General features: G+C 35.2%; 1 pseudogene; it reads left to right on the top strand.

Moving 5' to 3' along the window:
- The first annotated feature begins 381 nt into the window (after positions 1-381).
- LOC148940090 (U5 spliceosomal RNA) lies at positions 382-498 on the top strand (annotated as a pseudogene).
- Positions 499-5,848: the final 5,350 nt, after the last annotated feature.

Below are 5,848 nucleotides of genomic sequence, written 5' to 3'. Positions count from 1 at the left end.
AAAGCCGGACTTCACCAGCAGGATTTCCAGAATCTAAGATTCCAAACTATTGTTTGACGTCTTGGTTATACCACATCTGGAATATGAAGCCTATCCAGTAAATCCGAATAATAAAAAAAGGATTTTTGAACTTATAGGTTTCCGGAATTTTCAATCATACAATGAAAACGAAAGGAAAGAGGAAAAGAGAAAAAAAACAAGAAAAAAGGAAAAAAGAATATGGAAATGATATTGATTATCCTCCTATAGCAAAAATCGATAATTTATGGTGTGCGTGCGACAGTAGCCGCACGCGCAAAAATTTTTTCTGAGTATTTAAAAAAAACAGATGCGATTTAGTAAATTTTTCCTCTCAGATTTAGTAAATTCTTCCAAGCCAGGGTGGCAACCCTTCTCTTCATATCGAGTTAATCTTTCGCCTTTTACTAAAGATTACCGTGGGGAGGGGCACTTGATGAGTTTTAACAAATTTTTGAAATGCGAAAGGCAGACTAGTCTACCAAGCAGCCGAGCGAACACTACGATGGTTCGGACACCTACTTCAAATGCCTCCACACATACCTGCGAAAACAATCCATGACTTCGACCCTGTCAAAACCAGTTTGAAGCGACCTCGCGGCTCACCAAGGAAACGATGGTCTGACAGCCTGTCCGAGTTCATGACGATGTCAAATTTCAGGTTGAGCAATGTGCAAACGCTTGCCATGGACCGAAGTGGATGGAGGAGGCAGACGTCACTCTCTACGCCGAGCAGCGCCCGGCAGGAGACATAAGTCAAAAGTCAAAGTCAAGACTAGTCTACTCTTGTAGTATTTGTAGTCTTAGTATTTGACAAGACGTAAATGACATGAAAGGTAGACATGATTAGTGTTGCTATTCGCCTAGTTGCATACAGCTTTTCAGTTGACAAGCTACTGGCTAAGTATTTGTTGTTATCTTTTGCAGATTACATCCGAGAAAGCTAATTTTAAGCAGGTAAGGGATGCTCGAAGGCACTCTTGGCTCGGTGCAATAACGAGCCAAGTCCTAGGTGCTCTTGACTCCCCATTCTCTTAGGGCCCTCATTCCTCCTTCATCTAGGAACATTATTTCGATTTCAGTTAAGGAGGTTTCTCTAAAAAGAGGAGTCTTGAGATCATATAGGGGCAAATCCTTCATTTGGGGATTCCATGGGTTTCTAGTCTAATACTATCAAAGATTTTAGTCTCTTTGGTTTCTTATCTTGCTTCTAGACACAATACTCTGTCTGGCTGGAGGGAGAACGCGATTCAAGAGACAATGCTCTGTGTGAAGGGAAAAGAGAACCAAGAGGCAATTCTCCATGTGAAGGGAGAACGAGAATCAAGTGAAAACGGTCTGTGAGGAAGGAGGTGCCTGGAGCCTAACTGCAAGTAACACAAAAACCCTTTGATTTACCATCTCAAAGTTTTTTCTTGGTTGATACATTCGGGGAGTCTGAAGTATGGCATTCTGACAGATTAACTAATGATTCCTTGGTCCATATTTTAGAATCTTTCAATGAAGAATGAATTCATTTAGTTGATGATTACAGTGCATTCTGTACGATATTTTGGAACAAGGAATTGGTGTGGTCAGGGCCGGCCCTGGTTTGTATAGCAGGACTTGCTGCAGAACCGTCCTAAATTTTACAGAAATCTATTTTTCTCCAGAGGAAGAAGACTTTGTGTGGGGTCCATGGGCCTGTACGAGATTGGTATTTATTTCTTAAGCCCTTAGATGGTGTAAAAGCGAGCCAAGTTCAAGCTACATTTAGTCCTCTCTTGTTTCATCTTAGAAAGTAAGTATGGCTTGATTTGTTATCCTTACAGCATAGCCGCGTAATTTATTTAGGCTAAAAACTAAAGGGCAAAGCATTGCTCAAGGAAGCTGAACAAATCTAGCACAAGTCCATCACAATATTACTCCATAAGACATTGATATTCTACACTTGAAAAATCAAAAGATACTACCATCTTGGAATGCAACTTCCCTCGTACTACTTTGTTTCTACTAAGTCTTTCTAGCTCGAGTTCATCTTATAGGACTTTTGTTTCATTTTCTATTGATTTTCTACGGTTCAAAGCTTAGGGTTCTTTAATAAGTTTATACTCAAATTCTACTATAAAACTGGAATTATACTTTATGGCTATCTATTCTTCAATACAGTGTTCTGGCTACATTGTTAGTAATAAGATAGAATTATAGAATTAATCAAGTAAATGACAAATAAAAAGGATAAATACTAATAAGAATAAAGCAAATAATCATTTACCTGATGAAGTCTCACTGTATTGTTTATGTGTATTTTGCTTGGGTGATTAAAAATTCAGCTTTTGTGTCGATCTTCGGAGCAAATTTTGTAATGTCACAATACAAGCTGTATTATTATCAAGTAGCATGGGTGAATAATACCAGTAGCTTCAATGGGGGGGGGGAGGGTGTATTTTCCTGCAAGATTTTTTTCTGAGTTCCCCCTTCCAGATTCAAGAAAGTTTTTTTGTTTTGGAGGGGGGGGGATAAAATGGTTAAAACACTCATCGAAAATTTGTTTAAATACATTGCGATACGTTTTAACGTATCAGACGAAAATATCGGGAAGGGGGGGGGGGCATTGACGCCAGTGACGCCATTAATTATCACCAGTGGTGTCAATGGGGAAGAGGCGACATTTTTCTCGTAATATTTGCTCGGCTTATTTTGAATCCAGTTTTTGTGTTCATATTTAGAGCAAATTCAATAATATCACAACATAACTTGCATTATTGTCAAGTAGGATATATCAAGGTAAATGGCATTTACGTTGGAAATGGAACTAAATCAAAATACACTATTTGTATCCAAGGTTGTCAAAAGGAAGTACATGTGATATTTACGGAAAAGTTAAGAAAGCTAAGTTGAAACTTTCAGGGTATGTGGAGGGTAATAGTTGCGTAATATTTTTCTATACTCATGGCTTTAACATGATAAGGGCTGGAATCCCTTCAACCCTATAGAAACCAAAAAATTGTGCGGATTTTCAACTTATTTATATTTTAGTATTTCTCCCCCTACCTACCAATTGAAAGCATTATAGTACAACTTTTGTTAAAAAATTGTTGCAAAATTTTGGCAAACATATAACTAGTAAGCCAAAATTTGAATTCTTATAGAGAGAAACGGAAAAGATCTAAATTATTCTTTTATCAACCAATGAAAAAGAATATGTAAAATAAAAACTGTCAGAAATTGTCATTATATAAATGACAGAAATTTTTGTTAAATATATAAAATTATTTAGCAAGTGATGTAACTAAGGAAGACTTTTTTAATAGTATTTCTTAACTAAGGCACCACGTTATATAGGTACTGTACCGTGTCCTATCTTTCCCTTGTCACGTTTCCCCCTATATTTCGGACCATCCTTTTCTATTTCGATTGTCCGCGATCATTGCTTATATTCAACAAATTTCGTAGGATAGCGTTAAACCGTGAAAATTAGCAAACAAAACTAATCACCTAAATGTTGCAACTCCTTTGGTACATATAACTTTAAAATCAGCAAGTTTAACGTAGCTTACTAATTACCATATAATGCAAAACAAAATTCAACGCCTCCTAACGCAAATGGTTATGCTTGTGGTGAAATCAATGCCGGATAAATTTATTGGAGGCTTTAATTTTTATTTGTTTTTTTTTTTTTTTTTTTTGTTTCAACACAGAAAAAAAACTTGAAAACAAAATTTACTGCTGATGTCACGAATCGATGCAATTGTTTTTTGAAAATGTTTTTCTATGTTAAGATGTTCGTGGCTTTGCCAACATATAACGTTAAATAAGATTTTAACGTTAAATAAAAAATTTAAAATTAAATTAGAAGTTAATATAGAACTTCAGGTTATTTTTGGGGAGATTTTAAACTAAACGAAAGAAACTTCATGCATTCAGTTTTATCCAAAGGGCGATACCTCAGGAACGGCTAAGGGTACTGCGTTGAAATTGTCAGGACATGTTCAATGGGGAATTGAACTAAATCAAAATGTACTATTTTCAAATTATTTAATTTTCTTGGGGAGGGGGTCCCCTAGAAGGTCTTTACACTTCTACCCTGATAGATAAAATATCTTTTCGTAGTATTTTATTGAAAAAGGGCTTGTTTTTCGTATTTTAGAGTTTTCTGCTAATTATAAAATTCTTATATAGTGAGAGTCATTAAAACAAAGAAAATGTTTTGTTTTTTTCTTTTGTTTAATAAATTGCATTAAATTTTTTTTCCTCATTTATGTTTATTGGTTTTTTTGTTTCACTTTTGGTTCACTATTTACAATCATGTAATTTAAATTTTGATTCATGCAACATTAGCTAGAAGTTAGTCATTTTCGCCTCTCTGGGGCCATTTTCTTAGTTTTGTTTTTTAAAAAATTTCACGTTTTTCGAAAATTTTCATAAATTCCTGGTAAATGGTCATTGTTTTCCTGTTTATTTTCAAAATCTGTTAAAAAAAAAAAAAAACTGGTATAAATTTACGGTACTTTTTTACTTAATGGTACATAGTACCGCAATGGTACCCGCATAGAGTCTATCAAGGAAACTAGTCAAATGGGAGAGACAGATACCCGGCTATAATGGTTTATGAGACTAATTTGGTCTATATATTTGCAAATTAGGGGGGTGGGGGGTAAAGCATAGCATCTATTAAATAAGTAACCTAACCTAAGTACCTCCCCCCCCCCTAAAACCTAAAAAACAACAGTTTAAATATTGTAAATTAAATGAGAAACAAAACTTTGCGATAGATTTAGATAGTAATTACCCGGTTTACGAGTCTCCATGCTCAATTGCTATAGAGTCTATAGGAGTGGTTAGCAGTAAGTAGAACAGTACTGAATTTACTATGATTTTTTTTTGAAAAGCTAAATGTGCTCTCAGGCGACTATGACGTTTTTATCCGAAAGAAAGCATGACTTTACTATCTAAATAAATAATCTAGAACCTGATATGCTAATATGAAAATGTTTCATAACATTTGGATTTATAAAATCATACGGTAATTGTGCATTATATCTTACACACCGCTATATACTGTATCGGGAAACACTAAAGGAAAACAGTGAAACGGGTATTTGCAATAGAGAAGTGGATCGCAAGGCGTGGTTTTCCAATGCGTTTACAATATTTAAACTAATTTTTTTTGGGGTTTAGGGGGGGAAGGTACCTAGGGTATGTTAAGTTGCATATTTAATTCATGCGGTGCTTTACCCCCCTCCCCCCTAATGAGCAAATATATAGCCCAAATTAGTTTCTAAACTATTATATTTGCATCCTATTTTATTTTATTTCATTAGCATTAACCAAACTTGACTTCTTTCGTGTGTAAGATATAATGCACAAGCACCAATCATATTTATTTGGCTTTTGAGCTGCCTTGATCATGAAGGAGGCGCTCCAGGGGCGCAATTTGCTATGACGCAGGAGAAATGCCCCCTCCAGACCCAAAATTGACCCCTTTTCAGACCCCAGTTTGTCCCTCAAGCTGAAATTTAATTTCTGCAAAATATCTTGTCAAAACTTAGAAAAGTCTGCATAATTCAAGGATCCAGATAAACAGGTGAGTTTTTTTTTCGTATATCTTTGTCTGATTTTGGCATTTTGAATGACAATTTTTCCGTCTTGATTGGAAATTTTTCCGATTACCATTAAAATTTTGAGATAAACTTTTATATTACGGGAAATGTTTTATGCTGCTTATAAAAATCTAAAGACAAAGTGATAAGCTAATTGAATAATATTTGAGCATTGCAACCGACATTAAATCTGCGACAAACTTTGTTACTCGTATTGTCATACATTCTTTGACAATCCATGTGGAATT

This window comes from Artemia sp. Qi Xiang Cuo, chromosome 20 (genome assembly GCF_049724085.1).
Source record: "Artemia sp. Qi Xiang Cuo chromosome 20, ASM4972408v1, whole genome shotgun sequence".
Lineage (NCBI taxonomy): Eukaryota > Metazoa > Arthropoda > Branchiopoda > Anostraca > Artemiidae > Artemia > Artemia sp. Qi Xiang Cuo.
The sequence above is the reverse complement of the archived record's forward strand: the minus strand, read 5'-3'. Positions and strand labels throughout refer to the sequence as shown.